Raw genomic sequence first — 12,234 nt, forward strand, 5'->3', positions numbered from 1 at the left:
CTATTCTACTACTTATTATTATATAATATTATAGAGCCATTCAATTCAGCTCTTTTTGTTCAAATCAGGTTGAGATCCAACACACAAACTATAACCGTATACACTAATGATTCTATTCCTACAATAAGGCATCCTGATTACCAATGAATTCCACCTGGAAATGAGAGCCAGCATTGCTAGCCACCCTAAATACAATAAGACCTCTGAATCAAGAACACATCTCTCCTCTACAAGCTGCATAAACATCTTCAAATATTTTTAAAAGATACTTACTGCCACTAACCAAGTTCCCAACGGTACCTGAAAATTGGATTTGGCATCCACTGTATTGTTAGCATTTCTCCCTCTCTGCCAACCCCTCCCAGGACCACACTGGTTTCCTTCCCCCTCCTTGCAGAAGCAGAAGGTGCTTGCAGAGAGCTCAGGTTTGGTGTCAAGCACACCTGACTGGAACCTCACCACTCACAACCTGTAACCTCTCCGAATCTTAGTTTCTTCATCTACACACAGAGACCTTAATAGCAACTTGGCAGAGCTGCTGTGAGGAAGAAATAGATAAAAAGGCAGCTTCTAGGGTTTCCCTGGTGGCGCAGTGGTTGAGGGTCCGCCTGCCGATGCAGGGGACACGGGTTCATGCCCTGGTCCGGGAGGATCCCACATGCCGCGGAGCGCCTGGGCCCGTGAGCCATGGCCGCTGAGCCTGCGCGTCCGGAGCCTGTGCTCCGCAGCGGGAGAGGCCACGGCAGCGAGAGGCCTGCGTACCACAAAACAAACAACAACAACAACAAATAAAAGGCAGCCTCTAGTAAAAGGAAAAGTACAGGATGACTGCTTTGGTCTCCGCTAAGACTTCCCCAAAGAAATTCCGAAGAGTAGAGCCAGTGCCTCACCTCATAGCAGAGTGGACCCAGCCCGAATCTCTCACAAGGAGCAGGACGGTGCCCAGGGTCCATGTTCTGGAATATCAGTGTCATCTCCACCCTGCAGATCAATCTTCCCAAACATCTTATCACCTGACTCAAAACCCTTCAGGGGCTCCACAGTGCCCACGGAATAAAACCTGGACTCTCAGCCACCATAACTCAGCCCCGTCCCACCTTTCTAACTTCTTATCCCACCAATGCCTCCACCTTCTAAAACTCAACCAGAGCTCACAGCTTCATGTACTTGAAAACAGGCCGAGCTCTGGCTAAAGTCCTTGTGAGCAGGAATCACATCTTACTCGTCTTCAGAACTCCCAAAACATCAGGTAAAGCTCCTTGCACATAATGATATGTAGTAATTATTTATTGATAAGAAAGTGGATAATCCCTCCTGGAGAACCCTCTGGGGACAGGGAATGGGGAGGAAAAGGCAGATGACATGAGCTATATGTTGTGATGGATAAAACTTAATATGAACAAGTAATAAACACGCAGGGGAAAAATGACTGCAAAAAAGCATGCGACCCAAAGAAGAATAATTTCACTATTTTTATGACATTTTCCAGGTGAGTCGAGTTAAGTATGTTAACAACTTTTGAATTACATTTATTTAGCATTTCATTCAAAAAACCTTATGGAGCTGAGTCCTCTGAAAAGCTCTGTGGTGGGTACAAAGATGATGGGGACGTGATTTCTGTCCTCAAAAAGTTTACGTGGTAAGGATGGAGGCTGGAACCTACACAACTAGCTCGAAAACTAGGCACCATGTTCTGAAGGTGATACGAGAGAAACAAATCACAGACGATAAAACTATCCAGGATGTGGCTGATGCTACAATACACCCCGATTCTTGAACTCAGGCTTTCAACACAACTGTTTCTTGGTTCATTCTCTGCATGGGACTCACCCCAATCATTTCATTAACCTCCCAATCAAAGGATCCTGCATTTTATATAGGTGAGTTTTGGGGAAGGCATTTCGGGGGAGTTTTACTATATTATGTCAAAGCCCGGAAGAGAGAACACTGGAAGGCTTCAAAGAAGAGGGGGCATCTGAAGTGGGCCTGGAAAGGTAGGGAATTCTCAGGCGGAAAGGAAGGAAAAACATTCCAAACAAAAGGAAGAATAACAACAAAGGCAAGAGGGAGGAAGTGTGATAGCAGGTTTGAACCATTAGCAATACGGAAAAGCTGTGCCCCAGGAAAACTGGACGGATATGGTAGAGAAACAAATGGAAGGCTCACTAAGGCTGGCTAGTTAACAGAGAGACATTTGTCCTCACACCTCAACAAGGGTCCCTGCCGACTGATGAGGGGAAACACCCTGGTACACCCTAGGGCACATGCACACGTGGCTAAGGTGCCTCCCACCTGCTGTCTTGTCCTCCTTTCTCACTAGAAAACCCAGCACATGACCCCCATTAGCTCTAAGGTCCTACCAAGGAGTCTGTCTGGAGAGGAAATTACAGATGCAGAACTAGGTCAATCATTACGATTTAATTCATCCAACATTTCTTGAGTACCGGGTAGATGCAAGTCATTTTGCTGAGCCCTCACATAACGGCACTCCAAAATTTACAATCAGGTCAACAAGGCAGTCGTTGATAATAAATGCAGAGCATATGATATATTGAAATATAACACAGAAGTATCTTGGGCCTTTGAATAAGATCTTCAAACCTAAGTGAAGAGCCCAGCAAATACCCAATAGATGCCATCAATGCAGCCATCAACCATGTTATGGCTTTCATACCGGATGGTGGGGCCACTGTCACCTGTCATGCTGGGGGGATGCATACGGGAAGAAGCCCCACCTGGTGCACCAATACTCCTGGCTCCCTCCAGGCTTCCTAAGCCCCTGTAGTTGAGGCTCGACTCTAAGGTTCCATAAGCCAGCCCTTCCAGGGTCTTCCACGGTGTCTCTCGGACAACATGGCCAAGCACACCGCATGTCCTACCGCAACTGGCAGTCTCACTGCTGAGATGACAGCAGATCCAGTCACTCTTAGAGCCATGGGGATGCCTTGTCCTAAACACTTCTGCTGTGCGAAGCTGTTGTTTGGGGGCACCTTGCCGTCGTCTTGGTCCTCTAACTTGGGCTTCTCATCTGTATTAACGGCAGCCGTCTCTATATCTTCCTCACTTAAGAATCGTAAACCTATTCATAATAACTTCCCTCTCTTTATAAACTAAATCAAAACAAACAAAAGAGGGTACAAAAAATATTTTTGTACCTGTGTATCACTTCCTCTTACAAACGTATGAAAGCATCTCAAAGACAGGTCTGGTTATTATCAAAAGCACAGTCTGGTCCTTCCTGCAATGCCCATGTGTCTATGAATGAAATGCATGCGTCAGTCTTATACCTTCTTGTAGCTCCTCTTAAGTGTGGCAGGCTCACAGCTCTGCCACATCCAGCTGCTAGGAGTCATTACGTATCAACTTCTAAAATGTAAGGGAGGTAGATGTTCCAAATCCTCAATAACCCTTCCTCCCAAAAGCTTGCTCTATGCTCAGAATAAAGCCTTTCCTTGCTAGAAAACACAGGAACACATGCACTGAAGGAACTTTTCGTGGCCACCAGGAACGGTCCCTGACACTCCCTTGACCTGCCTGTTCCCATCAGACCAGAGAACTCTCCATCCTCCAAGAGCATAAGGAATCTCCAACCCTTCATGGTTTCGCTCTTACTGCTCTTTCGACCAAAGATGCCCTGAGCACCCATGAGCCACCAGTTGACCCTGCCCTCCTCCTACCACAGGTGGGAGTTCATGGTGAAGCGCATCCCTGGCCAAAGATAGAGCTCCTTCCTCTTCCCTCCCGTAGCCTTCTGCTGCTGTGCTTCTATTAAGCACATATTTCATTCTTTTTGTCCCTATAGATGTCCCTGCCTGTCTCTCTAAGTAAATGATAAGCTCTGTGAGAAGATGAAATTGTCTAGTTTGCATCTCCACGCACCGGGCGTCACACCAGCAGTCCAGAAACATCTGTTTGAAGGAATTAACTCTTCTGAGAGTTGTATTTTAAAATACTTGTTTGCAGAAGGGAGTCTTCAACTTAACTTCATCATCACATTTCTTTTCATATTAATTGAGGCTAATTTTACAGACTTTTTAAAAGGCTTGGGGGACTTCCCTGGTGGCACAGTGGTTAGGAATCCGCCTACCAATGCAGGGGACACGGGTTCGATCCCTGGTCCAGGAAGATCCCACTTGCCACGGAACAACTAAGCCCTTGCACCACAGCTACTGAAGCCCACGCGCCTAGAGCCCGTGCTCCGCAACAAGAGAAGCCACCGCAATGAGAAGCCCACACACCGCAACAAAGAGTAGCCCCGGCTCTCTGCAACTAGAGGAAGCCCGTGCGCAGCAACGAAGACCCAACGCAGCCAAAAATAAATAAATTTATTTTAAAAAATAAAATAGAAGCTTTGGCCCCAAGCCTGAAGGGAATACAAATTTAATACAAATTTTCGCAGTTATCTATCTGCTTCCCAATTATTTACAACTGACTCCTAGTTATAATCTGTATGTTAGCTTGTCAGGCTACCTTATGCAATAAAGACCAACTTCTCAAAAGAATTGAGTGAAGTGAAAATTTTGAGCAGAGCATAAAAGTAAACCAACAATTAATTTGCTACTGTAAAGTTGATATTTCACTGCGTTTTTTCATCTACTATAGCTCTTTTAAGGACAAATAAATGGCTTCTCATTCTGCTGATTATTCACAGTAAATACACAAATGCTTTTATTCATTTTTCCTAAGAGATCTGTTATTACAGCAATATTTTTTTTCATCCACTCAAGTAGTAGTATTGAACCATTACTGAATGTATCATGTTTAAATTCTCAAGCCCCCAAATGTTATCGGGAGGCTGCTGTTACTCACTTTTATCCCGAAATACCGCAATACTAGGGCTTTTTGATGAGCCCCAAGTATTGAAGGTACCATATGAGAGGCTGCTACGATTAATTCACTACCATATTCAAGCACTGCTATGTTTTTCCCCTCACCAGAAATTTTAGAATTCAAAAATACAACAGAAAAAAAAAATTAACTCTTTACTACAGAGTTCCACAAAATGTACTAAGTACTTAATCCAGCCACCTGACCCTGGGCAGGTTGCTTGATTTCTCCAGCTGTAAAAATGAAGGAACAGACTATAATCTCTAGGAAAACTTCCAATTCTAGTACTCTCTGAGAAGGTTAAGCACCTTTAGCTGACTCCCCATTTTCCACTCCACTCTGATGTACTTAATTCAGTCTAATTTAATTCCTCAATAGGTGCTTGATCAGCTCTGTAACATCTCAAAATTTGAAAAATGGTTTTGTGCCACATGCTACCCATACAGTAATGATGGAGAATCTTTTGAGTTTTCAGACCATACTTGTATGTCACTTTGGAACCCACAAAAAGAATGACTCAATCCTACAACTCAACGACAACAAAAAAACAAATAACCAATTCAAAAATGGGTATAGGGAGGGTGAGAGGGAGACGCAAGAGGGAGGGGATATGAGGATATATGTATAGCTGATTCACTTTGTTATACAGCAGCAACTAACATAACAATGTAAAGCAATTATACTCCAATAAAGATGTTAAAAAATGCGCAAAGAACTGGAATAAACGTTTCTCCAAAGAGATATACAAATGGCCAAGAAGCACATGGAAAGATGCTCAACATCACTAGCCATTAGGGGAATGCAAATCAAAACCACAATGAGAGACCACCACACACCAATTAGGATGGCTATTATCCAAAAAAAAAAAAAATTAAAGAATTTTTGGCAAGGATATGGAGAAATTGAAACCTTTGTGCATTATTGATGGGACTGTAAAATGGTGCAGCCTCTGTGGAAAATGGTTTCTCAGAAGGTTAAACCTAGAATTGCCGTATGATCCACTGGATTGAAAGAACTGAAAGCAGGGACTCAAAACAGATACTTTTACAGCAGTGTTCAAACCGGCAAGGTTCACAACAGCCAGTGGTGCCCATGTGCCCATCAACAGATGAATGGAGAAACAAAATGTAGGAATATGAATCAGTCTTAAAAGGAAGGACATTCTGACACATGCTCCCACATGGATGAACCTGGAAAATGTTCTGCTAAGTGCAATGAGCCAGACACAAAGGGACAAATATTGTCTGATGCCACTTACATGAAGCACCTAGAGGAGTCAAGTTCACAGAGACAGAGAGTAGAACGGTGCTTCCCAGGCAGAGGGAGGTGGGGTTCTTTTTTTGCGGTACGCGGGCCTCTCACTGTTGTGGCCTCTCCCGCCGCGGTGCACAGGCTCCGGACGCGCAGGCTCAGCGGCCATGGCTCACGAGCCCAGCAGCTCCGCGGCATGTGGGATCCTCCCGGACCGGGGCACGAACCCGCGTCCCCTGCATTGTCAGGCAGACTCTCAACCACTGCGCCACCAGGGAAGCCTCGGAGGTGAGGCTCTTGTTTAATGGGTACAGAGTTTCTGTTTGAGATGATGAAAAAAAGTTCTAGAGGGTAGTGGTGACAGCTGCAAACACTGTAAATGAATTTGTTGCCACTGGACTTGATACTTAAAGATGATTATAAAAGCAAATTTTCTGTTAGGTAACTTTTACCATAATAATAAAAAAAAGAATGACAAACACGCATTTATGAATTCACTACTTGCTGTCACTGTTTCTTTGAGTCCTACCGTGGACAAATCACTCTTTCCTTCCAGGTAACTTGAAGGTAACTTACTGACCCCTCCCCTCCAGACACACACAGAGAGAGAGGGAGACAGAGGGAGAGAGAGGACAGATTTTCAAAATTAAATAAGGGCCAATTTCCCCTTCATGGCGATGCCATCTCAAGCCGTGTGAGGGAAAAGCCTCTCCCGGATGGTATGTGAAGGGAGAGGTTCTCCCAGCACAAACCTCCAGGGAGGGCTTCAGAGCCGTCTGTTATCAGCAGTACTGCCAGTTACCATCTCCCCTCAGGGAAAGGGAAGCAGAAAGTGGAGATAACTATAGAGACTCAGCCACTTCGTGACAAAAGACACCAGACAACAGGCAGCCAGCTGAATTCGACGTGCCAAACTGAGGGGGGGCGGGGAACGGTAGAGAAACAGCCAGAACAACAAAACAAGATGCTGTTTTATGCCTATTATATGATTTACGAAGACTCTGTCCTTTAGAAAATAAAATGTACACAGTTGGCCCAAGAACGTGCCATGTTAGCACTGTTACCTCCCCTACAATCTGAGACAACCCCCTGTGGCCCACTGATGGGTGGAAGAAGGCCTCTAAAAGGGATGCTCAGACACCAAAAACCACTGCTGGAACTGAGGTCTCAGCCGCCCAGACGAAGGCCCCTCACTGCAGGGAGCACAGGTCATCTACCGAGCTCACTCAATGCCAAGCTGAGGACTTCGCCACCTTTTTAGACCTACTCCCTCCTCATGGAGAGGAGTACACACCTGTTAGGTAAGCGACGACTGGATGAATGATCAGAGCTGTCCACTGTTTCCTTTCAGGGCCCAGACTGCAGCCCAAACTGCACCCTGACTTTGAAAAAAAAAAAAAGCAAAAAAAAAAAAAAAGTCTTGATGCATTCAAAGCACCTGTAAGAGAGGCAAATAAATAAATCCTCTCCTATAATATTTTAAACTCACCCCGACTTCCTGAATCACCAGCAGAGCCACACCCAAAAGTGGAAATAGCAGTTCATCCACATTCCCTCCTGGGGCCTTTGGACTTCGCTTTTGTAATGGACAGAAGAAAGAGGACCATCTGGGTCGGTGCTCGGAGTCACCTAGAGCACCCCACGTGCCCAGGGCATCCTCTGGGGGCACCAGCTTCTTGTCTCACTTCTCTGTCCCTCATCCCTGAGGACTTTCCAGGTCAGCTCAACAGTGCACATGAGTTAAGTTTTCCCATACAAACAAAATCCCAACATCCCCACAAAAAGTCAATAAAGGTTTACCTTCAGGATTACGATTTTAAAGTGAGATTACACTTTCCTGTTCTTCGGTCAGTTGCAAATCCCCAAACCTACTAGAATTCACTTAAAACTAATCTACAGTGTTTTCATTGGAAGAAAGCAATCACGAAAGCTCTGACCTGCTGAGCAGCTGGGAATTTCTTTGCTGAAGGTTTGGTTTAGTCTTTATTTTTCTAGCTGCTGGCCCTGCTAACATGATTCAGTGAAGGTCGTATTTAATCTCACAGAGAAAAGCTACCTAAGCAGTTCTTAGGTAGGCTTCGGTAAAAATAAATTGCCTGGGCTCTGTGGATAAGTCTGTTGCTTCTCCCCAACAATTACAGTCAAAGGGAACAAATGAAGGCAACTGTAAGACACCGGTGCTTGATTTCAAAAGGACTTCCCTGCACATAAGTTACAGGCTGAGTGTTTGTTAATAACGAAGTTATTGTTAATAACTAACCCACCAAGAAAGTAGCAGCTCCCAAATGTATACCTTGGGTTTATCAGCAAATACAGCTTATTTACATGTACAGGAAGGTATTACTATCAGCATTGGGACATAAATGTCAAAGGAATAGACTGATAAGACTTTTGTTAAGCCCTCGGTAAAAAGGAGAAAACCGAACAATTTTTTCACCTTCTAGATGTTGAACGCCTAATACAAAGTGACAAATCCTATTGCAAAGTGACAAATCCCAATGTTTACGTGCTCAATACATATACCATTAGGTTTCTAACACAAAGGAGATCTAGGCCATAGGCCCCAAGCTGGAATTCAGCCTTTGAAGCTAACCTTTGCTTTAGGGCTGAAAATCAAATCAACAAATATTTATCTAGTGCTTACTGTGTATCAAGCACTAGTGGAGAATGCAAGGAAATACGACACAATCCCAGCTCTCAGATAACCTGCCCGTGGAGGTGTTGCAAACGGGAAAATCCAAGGAATCGACCTTTTTCACAACAGTTCAAAGGGTGGAAAAGATTCAAGATGTTTGTAACTAATCGCCAAAGGAATGGCACACACAGTGTGTTGCTTCTGAAGAGATCCAGAGCATCTTATTATTTTAAGCTGATGAGATCAGGTAAGGTTTGTTGAGGGAGGCACAGTGAGATGCAGTTATAACCAAATGACCCACCTCTGCTTTCCTCTGGGTTTTTTAGGTTTAGCCTTGTGTTACAATGTTTCCCTGTATCTGTCTTCACACCTTGCTTCATTTCCTAACCCTGCACCATCCAATATGGTAGCCACCAGCCACATGACTACTGCACACTTGAAATGTGACCGGACTGAATTGAGATGTGTTGAAGGTGTAAAAGATACCTTGGATCTGGCAGATTCAGTGTAAAAAAAAGAACGTAAATAATCTCATTAATACTTTTACATCCGTTTTATGTTGAAATGATAATATTTTGGACACACTGGGCTAAATAAAATGGTATTAAAATTAACTTCACCTACTCGTTTTTACTTTTCTAACGTGGCTACTAGAAAATTAAAAATTATACCTGTGGCTCACATTCTGCTTGTATTGGACAGTGCGGTCCTAATCAATACTCATTTTTCTCCGCTGCGCTTTGGCATTCTGCCTCTGAAGTCCTTAGGTTACACCCAGCCCTAGTTTCATAACAAATGCAAAAAACGTCTCCCGGATCTATAAAGGGATCAAAACTATTCTAAATTTTTTTTCAGACACAAATTCAGGATTTGGAAGCTTCTTCAGTTACGGAAACTCAGAAGTCACACTCTGATTGAGTCACACGAAGTCATTCTCCCGTGGGGACTTGTAAAGGTTGCTGTGTGGGGAAAATAAAACTTCCCTGGATTCCTCAGTGCTCCTGTAAAACAGCTGAGCCACCTGAGACACAGGAATGAACACAACATAAAGACAGTGAATGAAAGATAGTGAATGTTTGCATTCACTTCCCCTAGAAACATTTTACTCTTCACCTACCATGAGAATTGGATCTGTAGCCATTTGTCTAAATTAATTGCTCTGATCCAGAAGGATAATCAAACTTCTCTTATCTCCGCAAGAGGGTCAAATGGTTACAGCCTTGACTAGGTTCCTGGGTTAAGTTTGCAGGGTCCCAGGAAGACCTATGTCTCTAAGCATGTACATTTCAAAAGGAAAGAAGCCCAGACCTTAGCCCAGGCCTTCCAAAAGGTTAGGATGGAAACCCTGGATCCTTTCCTCGCTGGCTCAAAGGAGCAAAGGCGCTTGCTTACTTGTGCGCGCGCTCTCTCTCTCTCTCTCTCTCCCCCCCTCCCCCGTGCCCCCTCCTTTGGCAGAGGAGGGGGATGGTTGCTCTGACCGTACCACACCCACATTCCATCAGCTTTCATGGCATCACTTATCACTTCAGGGACTAGGTATGGGGGGCCAACACTGCAACATCTCTCTGGCCACTGATCTGGTTGTAGAGCTCCATAAAGAACTCTTTCCTCCAACCCCCATGTCTGGGGCCTCTGCAGTATTCACATACATAGAAAACATATCTGTGAAGTGGGGTAACATCTCAGACCCTCCACAGCTCTTCAGAAAACAGTGTGTCCCAACCTCACCACGGAGCCATCGATCTCATTGTCTCCAAGGAGTAACAGGTGAATGGGGACAAGGGCATCTCTCAGCACTGGCTGGGAAGGCCCTGATTCTAGAGCCTGGCTCTGCACATCAAGGCACAAGGGGTCCAGGAAGGGCCAAGTTCACACGCAACATCCTCCTAAGCAACATCCAACTTACTTGTCCTCCGCCTACGTTTACCAGACGTGAGGTCAGAGGGCACACTGCAGAGCTGTCTTGAGAATATTTTTCTGGTTATAAAAGTAACTGCGTTGTTGTATTAAATTTGGAAAATACAAGTGTTTCAAGGGGGAAGAAAGAGCCAAACATCCATAATCACACCATCGAAAATGCTTCCTCCCAGTTTTTTCTTAATGATGTGTATACAGATACACACACACGTTTTAAAAATAAAATTAGGGTCACAATTGAATATCCTCTTCTTCTCCACTCAGCTTTTCCACAAACATCTTCCCATCATTATTAAATACAAAAACATGAATTTCATCGGCTATCTATACTCAGTGTGTGGACCGTGCCATAACTCATTTAAACGCGCTCCTCCTGTTGGGTGTTTAGGGTGTTTCCGAGTTTTCACTATTACAGAAGCTACCAGTTAAACATCCTTGTACATAAATCTTCACTCCACCTCTCGTTACCTCACATATGTAGGTTCCTAGAAGTGGAATTACGGGAGCAGAGAGTTCAACATTTTTAAGACATTAAGTGTACCCCCCCCCAGATAAAAAGGCCAAACTTCAAAGTCAGAAATGGAGGGTCCTCCGGCATTTCATTTCAACTTGTCCTGCAGTCACTAACTAGCAATCTATCCCCTCTACCTCAAGACGCCTTCAATGACATTTGTGGCAGACACAGGGTCTACCTGCCTGACTCCCTCCTGTCCCCCATTCAAGAATTCAGGAGGCATTATTCTACTCTCCACCTTAGTCTCTTTTTTCATCACCTCATTCTCCCAACTGTCACCTTCCAACACCCTCCCCACTCACATTCCACCACCCCACACACCCACTAACCTCTTAACCACGTGCCAGGACACTCTGGTCCACCACTGTAACTTTTCTCATCATCTTCAATAATTGTAGGGTAAGGAGAACAGGAAAAGCTCTCTTCAAAAATAACATGATAGATATTACTTGAAACAAAGTTATTTGTATGCACTTTCTTCTCACTCAAAATGTCAACCTCATGAGATGGGAAAATCAGTTGGATTCTAAGCTTACGGGGCCAGGACAGTGTCTTCTATCTAGAAGGTATTTCTTTGGTTCCTACAAAAACCTGACATCCATAAGCTCAAAAAGAACAAATTAAATAGGAAGCTCATCTTTTCTTTGATCACATTAGGTGTGTGAGTATCAAATGCTCTTACACAGATAGCAACAGATTGCTAAGGACACTGGAAAAGAAATTATTTATGAAAATGACAGAGCAAGTAGTTAACTCTCAAAAATGTTTAATCAAATGGGCAGAAGACCTAAATAGACATTTCTCCAAAGACATACAGATTGCCAACAAACACATGAAAAGATGCTCAACATCACTAATCATTAGAGAAATGCAAATCGAAACTACAATGAGGTATCACCTCACACTAGTCAGAATGGCCATCATCAAAAAATCTACAAACAATAAATGCTGGAGAGGATGTGGAGAAAAGGGAACCCTCCTGCACTGTTGGTGGGAATGTAAATTGATACAGCCACTATGGAGAACAGTATGGAGGTTCCTTAAAACACTAAAATTAGAGCTATCATATGACCCAGCAATCCCACTACTG

At 44.0% G+C, this 12,234-nt stretch overlaps 1 protein-coding gene across 6 annotated transcripts in view; it reads right to left on the reverse strand.

Moving 5' to 3' along the window:
* Positions 1-12,234, reverse strand: part of IRF2 (interferon regulatory factor 2) — a 133,752-nt gene that overhangs the window by 65,415 nt on the left and 56,103 nt on the right. Inside the window, exon 1 of one of the 6 annotated variants that reach the window (XM_060291346.2) lies at positions 6,086-6,106. The exons of the other annotated variants lie outside the window; for them this stretch is intronic. The gene's annotated coding sequence lies outside the window, so the exon portion shown is untranslated. Of the gene's footprint in view, positions 1-6,085; positions 6,107-12,234 lie in introns of those variants that run through there. 6 annotated transcript variants of the gene reach the window in all.

The sequence above is a fragment of the Globicephala melas genome, chromosome 21 (genome assembly GCF_963455315.2).
Source record: "Globicephala melas chromosome 21, mGloMel1.2, whole genome shotgun sequence".
Classification (NCBI taxonomy): Eukaryota; Metazoa; Chordata; class Mammalia; order Artiodactyla; family Delphinidae; genus Globicephala; species Globicephala melas.